The 14071-nt window shown below is 39.2% G+C and overlaps 1 pseudogene; it reads right to left on the bottom strand.

Annotated features, from left to right (window-relative positions):
- Window positions 1-275: 275 nt before the first annotated feature.
- Window positions 276-13863, bottom strand: LOC125827320 (F-box/FBD/LRR-repeat protein At1g13570-like; annotated as a pseudogene).
- Window positions 13864-14071: the final 208 nt, after the last annotated feature.

Below are 14071 nucleotides of genomic sequence, written 5' to 3'. Positions count from 1 at the left end.
AGTCAATTCTGTGCACCAAAGGCTTAGACAGATGGAAAGACAACTAGTGTTCTTATCTCAGCCCACCTCATTGACCACAATTCAAAATTTTCAGATCCTGAGTTGTTGCATTATTTGACAAGGGAATCTCAAGGATGTTCAACATTATAATGTATGTAGGATAATACTACGCAAAACCATCATACATACGTAGGAAACTCTCTTAGGTGCAGATATCTTAAGTGCTACAAAAAAAATGTACTATGTAAGAAAAATCATAGCACTTCCATGTTTTCTTATTTGTCTTCTTCAAATATGAAATCAACATTAGGTGATGCTCTGCGGAATTCTTCTATCTCATCGATCATTTGTTTACCCGAACGAACACCGAGATACACAAAATTCCAAAAGAAGATCTCCTCAAGTACATCTGTATATGCCAAAATAAACTTGATAAACTCCCTTTCCATCTCAAAACCCATAAACTTGTTCACTTGAACTCTTTGAAGCCTCAACGCACCGTATAAAGATTATTGGGGTCATAGAAATTGTACAACACCTTCAACATTAATCCCCGAAGAGTCCTAAAAGAATTTCCAAAGAACAGTTAATTAGGCGAATTCAAATGAAGGAACCAAATTAATGATAAAAAAACAAGAGAGTGCTTACAAATTCAATTGTAAGATGTTGTAATTTAGGACAACTTGTAATCAAGTAAATGTCACGCCCCGAGCTACACCCGAGACGCGGACACGGGACCTAGGACCACAAGTGATCCCAAGCTAACCCTGCTGGCATGATCATGAGCATACTAAATATAATAAACTGATGCGAAAGCTAAATCATAAATAGGATGAAAAGATGGGGAATACCCATATACTATAACTGAGATATATGATAACTGATGAGTTTAATACAAAAGAAATATCAAACTCAAAACACTAATTTGAATCTAACTATGTCTGAATTAAGCCTCTAAACTTACTAGAAATGTTGGGACATGCCCCAACTAGATCTAAAAAAAACTGAAACTAAAGACTAAAAGCGATAAAGATAAACATGTCACTAGTCCTCGAAGAATGAGGACTCACCACTGATGCTGCTGAATTGAAGATCGGGAATCGATCTAAGCGTGATCTGGATGCTAAGAACCTGAACCTACATCACGAGAAGATGTAGCGCACGTATGCGTCAATACTTGAAGGGTACTGAGCATGCAGGATAGAGTAAAGCTGAAATAACATATAATTGAACAAAGCAATGAAATAATCTGAACATGATATAGATACTGAAAATACTGAATACTAAGCTAACTGATGCAATGACCAAATTTATAACATGCTGAGACTGAATACTGACTGTACTGAAATATGGTCAATGCAATAGAGTCTGACTGAACTGTGGGAGCTACTAATAACCGACATAAAACCACATGAGCTAAATGTGGAGTCCAATGTATACGCCCCATCGAGAGGACCCAATATACCCGGCCAAAGGTATAGATGCATGACTGGCGTGATCACTAAACTGATGTTGCCCACAGAGGGGACTTACACCTACATGGCTCGTAGTTCTGGGACTATATGGGTACGCTAAAACCCTAGTCCAACTCGGTATTATGCTACTACCAATAGATTAAGTGGTTAACACATTATGACTGAGTTTCTGTAAATACTGGATAGCTCAAAACTGAACATGCAAACTCAGAATGCAACAATTAATCTGATAATGATGCATTCATAAACTGAGACATGTATAACTGAATATATTATGACTAAAATACTGAATAGCTTAAGATACTGACATATAGATACTCATACTTGAAAACTCCTTTTTAGAAAACAATACTCTGATCATTGATGACTTGGAAAGTCATACTGCATAAACATTGATGGTATATCTAGATACCATACTATTCATACATTGATGACCTACTCAATTGTCATACTAATCATGTTTTAGAAGCTCTTTTTCAAAACTCATCTTAACTTTCTCAAAAACTCAGTTTAAAACTCAAGTGTTGTCTTAAAGAAAAGCTTCTCATGATTTATAACTCAAAATAGGGTTTATGCTGAAATATACTGATAATGTGGCATAAAACTGGAGCATGTATATCTGAATAACTGAAATATCTGACCTAGCATGTGTAATTCAAGAACTAATGAAATACATAGCTAGGGTTCTGAAATTTATGTAAGAAACTGAGCAATAACATGATAAGCTGATTTGGAACATTTAAATAAATAATTCATGATGATCTGTTGAAATTCTAGAAACCTTAGGTCTGTTCATAATCATGGAATCAAGAATCTGACTGAATTCTAGGGACCTAATAGGCGAAAGGAACCCACTAGTGAAATCCCACATATCTGGTGACGAATTCCACGGAGAAATCCTTTGATTTCGGGGATGGAACTGATGGAACCTTGCTGCGTTCTTGAACTAGGGTTCTTGACATTTTTCTCCTCTCTTGATTCTAATTTTCTAAGATTTTGATTAATGAATTGACTTGGATAAGTTCTCGTTATGTTTCTAGGCTTAAACTGATTAAAACCTCATGATTTAGGGTTTAAACGACGTATCTAAGGGGTTAAAAGAAATAGGAAAAGACCAAAAGACCCCTGAATTAACTGCTGTCGGAGTGACTGACGGAATGGACCTACGGTCCGTCAATCAATCGACGGTCCGTCGATTGGGTCCGTAAGTCGAGTCTACCCGACAGAGCTTCACTAAAACAGGCATAACTTTTTACTCGGAGGTCGGAATTTAGCGAACTCGGTGGCGTTGGAAAGATAATTCAATTATCTATCGAACCGTAGGTCATGAGACACATAATTATTTCTGTGCTAAAAGTTATGACTATATGAAGTTGACCCATCAATATTTTCATCTAACTGGCTGTTGATCCTCATCTACGGTCAGACCTACGGACCGTGGATCGATTTACGGTCCGTGCTGGTCGACCATAGTTTGTGTCAGAGGCTGGTAAGGGAAGTCTCGATCCACGGACATAGACCACGGACCATGGTCTGATCTACGGACCGTGGGTCTGTCCGTGAGTCGGGACTTAGCCAATTTTTCTGAGCTAGTTTGGGGTGGGGTTGCAATGGTGAACCACGAACCACCAGCACGGGCCGTGGTCTGACCTACGGTCCGTGGATGGTGACCGTAAGTTGCACCTGCAACTTCTCAAAATCTGCATTTTTGTCTATTTTGAATACGGGGTGTTACATTATCTCCCCCTTGGGACCATTCGTCCTCGAATGAAGACTAAACTAGCTGAAATGGAGGGAGAGGGCTGCAATCCCTACCACTGAACATTGTGAACTGAATTTCTGACTGAACTGAGTTCCAAGGACATGCAAATACACTGAAAATGCAAGTACAAACTGAAGGAACATGATTCTAAGACTGAATTTTTGCATGAATGACTGAAAAACTGAAGAGGAACTATTACCTCAAGCTGGAATGGAATCGGAAGGAAAGAGGTGAGGATACTTGGACTTCATGGCTGCTTCTGCTTCCCAAGTAGCTCCCTCTACTGACTGACTCCTCCACAAAACCTTGACTGAAGCGACTTCTTTATTTCTCAACCTTCTAACCTGACGATCGAGAATCTCAACTGGTACATCCTCATAAGAAAGGCTATCTTTCACGGCCACACTCTCTAATGGAACTATGGATGCTGGATCACCCTGTCACGACCCGAGAGTACCCCCTAGTCGTAACATGGCGTATTCGACCCCGAAGGGGCCTTATACGAGCCACATAGTCATTCATTGCATTCAATAATGAAAATAGTGCGGATTAAAAAAAAAACTTATTTACATCCACACATTTAAACTTCTTAAAACAACTTTAAAAACACACAGCGGAAGTCTAAGTCTCACATGGCCATCTTAGACACAGTCGCAAAACATAAGTAGGGACACGGCCCTTTACAATCAAAAGAAGTCTATTAAGTCTATTACATGAACAAAAGGACTTAAAAGTCTTATCCTCGAATCCATGAGGACATACCAAGTCTTGGAGGAAAGCAATCCAACACTTCAAACTAGCTAGGAGTGATCACTTGCCGGAACCTACACTTATAGAAAATAGAGAAATATGGAATTAGCACAATTAAGTACTAAGTATGATGACCATGCAAAACATGCTTTAAAAAGGGACATTTTAGTTAGAAACCATGCATTATGCCACCTTTTTGAAATATCATGAACAATAGTATAAAAGACATACAAGACAAGCATAACATCAAGTAAGTCATAATATCACCTTTAAACAATATCAACATGAAAACCTTTACCTTGGACCTTCACCTCAAGAAACCCTTATGCTATACCTCGTGCAATGTATGGATGACGTCCCATACCACCATCCATACTAAGGCACCACATTTAGGTCACTTAAAGTAACTTATCATTCCTTCTTTCACCTTTGCACAATATTCATACATAAGAGGTATATCATTAATTAAGACATGACAAGGGAAAATAACTCATAATATAACCCAAGTATAGCATGCATCTCATATTAAACATTCGAGAGCCAACATTCTTTAATAACCTCATTTAGGGCACATTTGTGTCACATACATTAGGATTTAGAGAAACTCACTATGACCCTCTCCAAGCCTACTCGTGCAATGTATAGGTAGCATCCCATACTACTACCTACACTTTGTAGAGCTTATCAAGAAACCATAATAAAATCTCACATGATGGGAAGTAAGCGTTTAACCGACATAGACCATGAGAGCTTGTCATGGAATCCGGTGTCATGAATCCCCACACCGAAAAGAGGTGGTCTACTTGCCTAAGGAAGACCGGTATATATAGCTTAATGGATCCACTAGCTTCCTATGCGGGCACATAGTTTATGGGATAAGGTAGACGATCATTGAAACTCATGCCTAACTGTCGGGGGAGTTTCCATCTAACCAAATCCGCTCGGTGCTTAGCCTACATTCTCATAGAATAGTTCATTACTTTGACATTATCACACATGAAAGGGTGCCATAAGCCTACCGATTCAAGGTACATTATTTAACACATGAAAGGGTGCCATAAGCCTACCGATTCAAGGTACATTTAGGAAAGCTCATTAACTCCTCTTGAAAGGGTGCCATGGGCCTACCGATTCAAGTCTCATCATTAACCTTTATGGAAAGGTGCCATAGGCCTACCGAATCCAAGGTTCATTACTTATCATTAATGGAAGGGTGCCATTAGCCTACCGATCCAAGGTTCATTATAAGCGTGTGTGGAAGGGTGCCATTAGCCTACCGATCCAAGGATTCAACAATAAACAATATAATCATTTATACAAGAAAAGGATGCATAAGCCCTACCAATTCAAGGTATACTTTACATTGAAGAATCCTTCATATTCTATCATCAACATTCATGAGTGTCAAATTGAGAAATAATCTTTCAATAGTAACACATTTACATTCATAACATGATCACATTATCTTCATTGAACTCTCATTCATACAATGTCATGATAACACTTCAATTTCTTATACTATGCCTTCAAGGCCATGGTCACAATGTAACAAACAAGTAAACAATTCTAAGTCAACATTAGCTCCTCATGTCTTGCCTTTAAGGCCATGGTCACAATACATCCCATAATTAAACACCTCCACCATAAGTGGATCAAACCAAGCAAGAACAATTTTATCCCTAATATGAGATTAAGTCAACTTACCATCCTCCCAAGCCATAATAACCATTACTAATTCCCAACAATTCTATCACCACAAGGTGATTCACCCATAATTTGCCCATAAGGCCACAATCCTCAATTCATCCATATACCAACAATTCATCAACATTAAATCATAGGCATTGAACCCACTTCATAAACAAATTCAAGTCTTTTAATGAAAACATGGGTTCTTGAAGAAGTTTCATATAAAATCATCTTAAAATCATAAATACAACTTCAATTCACCAATATAATGACTTTGAAAACATTTTATCCATGAACCCATACCTAGAATAGAAAATAGAAATTTTGTTTTTTGAAGACTTTTGAAACCCTTTTTAATGGACTCCTTGAAGGAAAGATAATCAAGGATCAAGGGTCACCATACCTTTGCTATGATTCCCCAAGAAAATTGATGAAGAAAGCCTTGAATCCAAGCCCTAGCTCCAAGTTCTTCTTCTTCTTAATGGAGGATTGTAGAGAGGGAAATGTTTTAGGGATTGGAATTGAATTAATGGTATCTAGGAAATAATATATACCCTTCGGAAAAATTCTTCCAACACTTAGAAAAAAAAAAGGGGCGGGTGAACAGTAATGAACAGTAAAATTGGCTACTGGAATTTGCATTTTCTGCCGGACAGACTTTACGAAAATGGGCATAACTTCTTCGTCCGAACTCCGAATGAGGTGAAATGAAGTGAGTTAGGTAGCTAACTCAAAGGGCTTTCCATGGATATATTATTGGCCACCCAAATAATTTGTGTGCTAGGAGATATGACCCTCCAAAGTAGACCCTCGAAAAAGGCTTCACTTGGAAATTTCGGATTTTGATACGGTTGCTCTAAAATTTGGGTTAGACCCATTTCCCACTCAATTTGACCCCCTAAACAAGAATATGAAGTCGGATTTTCGAAAAACGAAACGGATCTTTTAGTATACCGCTAAACAAGTTTCCGGTAACTTCCGAAGCACATTTTTAAGAACTTTTGGGTCAAATTCAAATATAATCATTTCATTAAGTTCTCGACTCCAAACTCACATGTGAGGCTCTAGTTTCACTCTATCATTTTCCGAGTCGTTACACACCCACACACTTCTTCAGAAGAGAAATGTGAAAGACTGGATGCACTGCTGCTAAGTCCGCTGGCAACTCTAACTCATAAGCCACTTTACCAATCCTTTTCAAGATTCGGTAAGGGCCTACATATATGGGACTGAGCTTTCCTTTCTTGCCAAATCTCATCACCCCTTTCATAGGTGACACTTTTAGGAAAACCCAATCATCAACTTGGAACTCTAGTTCCCTTCTTCTCACAACTGCATAAGACTTCTGGCGACTCTGAGCAGTCTTAAGTCTATCTCTAATGAATTGCACTTTCTCCATAGCATCAAGGACCGAATCTGGTCCTATCAAGGCTGCTTCACCTACTTCAAACCAACCAACTGAAGATCTACATCTACGCCCATATAATGCCTCATAAGGGGCCATCTGAATGCTGGAATGGTAACTATTGTTGTAGGCGAACTCAATAAGAGGAAGGTGATCATCCTAACTACCCTTGAAGTCGATCACACAAGCTCTCAACATGTCCTCTAAGGTCTGAATGGTACGCTCTGCCTGACCATCCGTCTGTGGATGAAATGTTGTGCTAAGGTTAACCTGAGTACCAAGACCCTTCTGAAATGACTTCCAGAAATGAGATGTAAACTGAGGACCTCTATCTGAGATGATAGACAAAGGAACTCCATGCAACCTCACAATCTCATTAATGTAAAGCTTGGCATAATCCTCCGCCGAATCTGTAGTCTTGACCGCCAAAAAGCGAGAAGACTTAGTAACCCTATCAACAATCACCCAAATGGAGTCATGTTGTCTGCGAGTACGAGGTAAACCTGTGATGAAGTCCATGTTGATCAATTCCCACTTCCAATTAGGAATGTCAATCTCTTGAGTCATACCTCCTGGTTTATGATGTTCTACCTTTACTTGCTGGCAATTGGGGCACTTAGCCACAAAGTCTGCTATATCTCTTTTCATACCATTCCACCAATAGACTTCCCGTAGATCACGGTACATCTTAGTGGCGCTTGGATGAATAGAATATCTGGAATTGTGGGCTTCTGCGAGAATATGCTGTCTCAATTCACCCACATCAGGAACACACAATCTACCTTGATAGCGAAGTACACCATCTCCCCCTTGGGAGAAAACCTCCACTCTCTGATTATGGACTGCACCCTTAAGTTCAAGCAAGATTGGATCACTATCTTGCATTTCCTTAACCTCTACTACCAAAGAAGATTCTGCCCCATTCTGAACCGTTACACCACCATCTGATATGCCATAAGACGAACTCCTAGGCGAGCAAGTTTGTGAACATCCTTTGCTAGCTCTTTTCTTTCTTCCTCAACATGTGATACACTACCCATGGATAATCTGCTAAGAGCATCTGCTACTACATTCGCCTTACCCGGATGGTAATGCACACTCATATCATAATCTTTGAGGAACTCAAGCCACCTTCTCTGGCGAAGATTCAACTCTCTCTGGGTGAATACATACTGAAGGCTCTTATGGTCTGTGAACACATCTTCATGAACACCATACAAGTAATGTCTCCAAATCTTAAGTGCAAACACCACTGCTGCTAGTTTGAGGTCATGAGTTGGATAATTCTTCTCATGTACCTTAAGCTGTCTAGAAGCATAAGCTATAACCTTACCTCGCTGCATCAACACACAACCTAGGCCGACTCTGGATGCATCACAATAGATCACATAACCATCTGAACCCTCTGGTAGAGTCAAGATAGGAGCTGTAGTCAACCTAGTTTTCAGTTCTGCAAAGCTTTTCTCACAATCATCTGACCATTGGAACTTAACCTTTTTCTGAGTTAACTTAGTCAATGGAGAGGCTATGGATGAAAATCCTTCCACAAACCGTTTGTAATAGCCCGCTAAACCCAAGAAACTTCTGATATCTTTAGCAAAGGTAGGTCTGGGCCATTGTTTCACTGCTTCTATCTTCTGGGAATCTACTTGAATTCCTTTACTAGACACAATATGCCCAAGGAAGGCAACTGATTGTAACCAAAACTCACACTTGTTAAATTTTGCAAATAACTGGCGATCTTTGAGAGTTTGTAGAACAACTCTCAAATGACTCGCATGTTCTTCCTCATTCCTAGAATAAATGAGGATATCATCAATAAAGACGATAACGAACAAGTCCAAGTACTGCTTGAACACTCTATTCATCAAATCCATGAAAGCTACAGGAGCATTGATTAGTCCAAATGACATAACTACAAATTCGTAATGACCATACCGAGTCCTGAAGGCTGTCTTCGGAATGTCACTATCTCTGACTCTAAGCTGATGATAACCTGATCTGAGGTCTATCTTTGAGAAATGACTAGCACCCTGAAGTTGGTCAAACAAGTCGTCAATCCTGGGGATAGGATACTTATTCTTGATTGTGACTTTGTTCAACTACCTATAATCAATACGCATTCTGAGAGAACCATCTTTCTTCTTCACGAACAACACTAGTGCACCCCATGGCGAAATACTGGGTCTGATGAAACCCTTATCTAGAAGGTCTTTCAACTGCTCTTTCAATTCCTTAAGCTCTGCTGGAGCCATTCTGTAAGGAGGAATAGAGATAGGCTGGATATTTGGAAGGATATCAATTCCAAAGTCGATTTCCCTTCCGGGAGGAACTCCGGGAAGATCTTCTGGAAACACTTCTGGAAACTCATTAACCACTGGAACTGACTCAAGAGTTGGGGTTTCAGAGCTAGAATCCTTAACCCGAATTAGATGATAGAGATAACCCTTAGAGATCATCTTTCTGGCCTTAAGGTAAGAAATGAATCGACCCATAGGTGCTAAGCTACTACCCTTCCATTCTAAGATTGGTTCGTCTGGAAACTGGAAACGAACAATCCTAGTTCTACAATCAACTGAGGCATAACATGAATGTAACCAATCCATGCCTAGAATGACATCGAAGTCTACCATTTCTAACTCTACAAGATCTGCTGAGGTGACTTTCTGATAGACTGTGACAGGGCAATTTTTGTATACCCGTCTAGCTATAACTGGGTCACCGACTGGAGTAGAGACTGAGAAGGGTTCTGAGAGAGTTTCTGGACTAACACTCAATTGGACTGCTATGTAAGGAGTTACAAGAGGCAAAGTATCCCCTGAATCTTTCCACTAAGTGAACCATACGTGAGCCACATCCTTAAGCTGGTAGGATGCCAACTCAACCCTACCATTACTAGTCACTTGCATCACTCCAAAGATCTTCTTGACCTCATCAATGATGTTTTGTGGGTCTTCACCAACTTGTGACCCTAAAACTTAGGCAGATTCATCCTTAAAAAAATCTCAAACTCTAGCTGCCACTGATCCACCATTTCTATTAGTAGGAACTGGAACTTGTTGATTGTTCTTGTTGGTCATACTCTGAGCCAATAGTTGGATCGCATTCTGAAACTCTTCATTCTTAACCTCATGGTCTGGGACTAGAGGAATTGCGTTAGCATTCCTGGCGTTAACTCTACGGGGAGGCATGATCTTAAGCGCATAACAATGAATTAGAAAGGAGATCATACCAACGCACGATAGAATATCAAGAAAGTGAAGTTTTCCTAAAACACTTCATAGCCTCCCTCCCATTAGATGTGGTGCACTTCACACCCATGAAAATGACTCTACTTAGTGCGGCTTTTTAGACATCCTAGGACACTTAACCTAATGCTCTGATACCAAGTTTGTCACGCCCCGAGCTACCCCCGAGACACGGACACGGGACCTAGGACCACAAGTGATCCCAAGCTAACCCTGCTGGCATGATCATGAGCATACTAAATATAATAAACTGATGTGAAAGCTAAATCATAAATAAGATGAAAAGATGGGGAATACCCATATACTATAACTGAGATATATGATAACTGATGAGTTTAATACAAAAGAAATATCAAACTCAAAACACTAATTTGAATCTAACTATGTCTGAATTAAGCCTCTAAACTTACTAGAAATGTTGGGACATGCCCCAACTAGATCTAAAAAAAACTGAAACTAAAGACTAAAAGCGATAAAGATAAACATGTCACTAGTCCTCAAAGAATAAGGACTCACCACTGATGTTGTTGAACTGAAGATCAGGAATCGATCTAAGCGTGATCTGGATGCTGAGAACCTGAATCTACATCACAAGAAGATGTAGCGCACGTATGCGTCAGTACTTGAAGGGTACTGAACATGCAGGATAGAGTAAAGCTGAAATAACATATAACTGAACAAAGCAATGAAATAATCTGAACATGATATAGATACTGAAAATACTGAATACTGAGCTAACTGATGCAATGAACAAATTTATAATATGCTGAGACTAAATACTGACTGTACTGAAATATGGTCAATGCAATAGAGTCTGACTGAACTGTGGGAGCTACTAATAACCGACATAAAACCACATGAGCTAAATGTGGAGTCCGATGTATACGCCCCATCGAGAGGACCCAATATACCCGGCCAAAGGTATAGATGCATGACTGGCGTGATCACTAAACTGATGTTGCCCACAGAGGGGACTTACACCTACGTGGCTCGTAGTTCTGGGACTATATGGGTACGCTGAAACCCTAGTCCAACTCGGTATTATGCTACTCCCAATATATTAAGTGGTTAACACATTATGACTGAGTTTCTGTAAATACTGGATAGCTCGAAACTGAACATGCAAACTCAGAATGCAGCAATTAATCTGATAATGATGCATTCATAAACTGAGGCATGTATAACTGAATATATTATGACTAAAATACTGAATAGCTTAAGATACTGACATATAGATACTCATACTTGAAAACTCCTTTTTAGAAAACAATACTCTGATCATTGATGACTTGGAAAGTCATACTGCATAAACATTGATGGTATATCTAGATACCATACTATTCATACATTGATGACCTACTCAATTGTCATACTAATCATGTTTTAGAAGCTCTTTCTCAAAACTCATCTTAACTTTCTCAAAAACTCAGTTTAAAACTCAAGTGTTGTCTTAAAGAAAAGCTTCTCATGATTTATAACTCAAAATAGGGTTTATGCTGAAATATACTGATAATGTGGCATAAAACTGGAGCATGTATATCTGAATAACTGAAATATCTGACCTAGCATGTGTAATTCAAGAACTAATGAAATACATAGCTAGGGTTCTGAAATTTATGTAAGAAACTGAGCAATAACATGATAATCTGATTTGGAACATTTAAATAAATAATTCATGATGATCTGTTGAAATTCTAGAAACCCTAGGTCTGTTCATAATCATGGAATCAAGAATCTGACTGAATTCTAGGGACCTAATAGGCGAAAGGAACCCACTAGTGAAATCCCACATACCTGGTGACGAATTCCACGGAGAAATCCTTTGATTTCGGGGATGGAACTGATGGAACCTTGCTGCGTTCTTGAACTAGGGTTCTTGACCTTTTTCTCCTCTCTTGATTCTAATTTTCTAAGATTTTGATTAATGAATTGACTTGGATAAGTTCTAGTTATGTTTCTAGGCTTAAACTGATTAAAACCTCATGATTTAGGGTTTAAACGACGTATCTAAGGGGTTAAACGAAATAGAAAAAGACCAAAAGACCCCTGAATTAACTGCTGTCGGAGTGACTGGCGGAATGGACCTACGGTCCGTCAATCAATCGACGGTCCGTCGATTGGGTCCGTAGGTCGAGTCTGCCCGATAGGGCTTCACTAATACAGGCATAACTTTTTACTCGGAGGTCGGAATTTAGAAAACTCAGTGGCGTTGGAAAGATAATTAAATTATCTATCTAACCATAGGTTATGGGACACATAATTCGTTCTGTGCTAAAAGTTATGACCATATGAAGTTGACCCATCAATATTTTCAGCTAACTTGCTGTTGATCCTCATCTACGGTCAAACCTACGGACCGTGGATCGATTTACGGTCCGTGCTGGTCGACCGTAGTTTGTGTCAAAGGCTGGTAAGGGAAGTCTCGATCCACGGACACAGACCACGGACCATGGTTTGATCTACGGACCGTGGGTCTGTCCTTGAGTCGGGACTTAGCCAATTTTTGTGAGCTGGTTTGGAGAGGGGTTGCAGTGGTGAACCACGGACCACCAGCACGGGCCGTGATCTGACCTACGGTCCGTGGATGGTGACCGTAAGCTGCACCTGCAACTTCTCAAAATCTGCATTTTTGTCTATTTTGAATACGGGGTGTTACAGTAAACAACACCTGAAACCTCCTTAACGTTTCGCAAAGACATGGTAAAAAACTTGAGAGATTTGATATTGTTCAGAGCAGTCGGGGGACTCTCTGGTACACCACCCATGATCAAGTACTAGAAGCAAGTCAAAAGTTACGTCAATCAGATTCATCATTCATTATGATAATAAGTGGTATATCACAAATAATGTATGTTACCTCTAATGTTGAATCCCATATATGCAGTTCTAGCAGTGAAGGTGTGTAATGGAGATGTATCAATCAAAAATCCAGTGAAACACACAATAACTTTTTCAAGCATAGGAGTGTTGTTGAAGGAAATGGATTTTGATTTTCCATAAAACTTGAAGAATTTGAGATTAGCGGCATCAATTTCAAGGGTGTCAAAGTTTGTGCACCAACACAACCTCAATCGTTCAAGCAACGGGCTTTTAGAGATGAGGTTTGTAATTATTGATGGAACAAAAGTGACATATTTTAGACGGAGATTAATAAGCTTCTCAAACCCTTTGAAACCTTGTGGAGGGTGGAACAAGCAATGTTGAAGTTCCAAATACTATAATTGCTGGAATGTAAAAGGTGATGAGGTAAATGATATTTATTTTCAAAGTTGACATGAAGGGTGAATTCCTGGACATTTTTCTTTGTCAAAACGTGAATTCAATGATCAATATCAGGACAACTCGTAAAACTACGACCTTGGAGTCTAAACTTTAATATTGATCCTTTATGGAGTAATAGGACTTGGTAAATGATTCTCTTGGCTTCATCTTGTTTGAAAAACTCGAAAAATTCATCATTAAAAAATCAAGTTGGTGACGTGTTACCCATTTGTACCTCTAGTCTGTTGACAAGATACTGGTCTTCAAGAACATTACAAGGCAAATTGCTTATTGTATCCACACCATATGTCCAAGCATTCATCATGTTCTAATAAAAGCAAGTTTGCCAGCAACTCTAAAAATAATAAAAATAAGGGATAAAGGCAATATCATACCCAAATATATTTCAACAACTGGTAGTTTAATGTCTGCAATATAATTTCATGGACAGGAAATTACGACTCATAATTGACCATAAGGA

Source organism: Solanum verrucosum, unplaced genomic scaffold (assembly GCF_900185275.1).
Source record: "Solanum verrucosum unplaced genomic scaffold, falcon-dt-bn FXZP01000106.1, whole genome shotgun sequence".
Classification (NCBI taxonomy): domain Eukaryota; kingdom Viridiplantae; phylum Streptophyta; class Magnoliopsida; order Solanales; family Solanaceae; genus Solanum; species Solanum verrucosum.
Note: the sequence above shows the minus strand (reverse complement) of the source record. Positions and strands in the feature narration are given on the sequence as shown.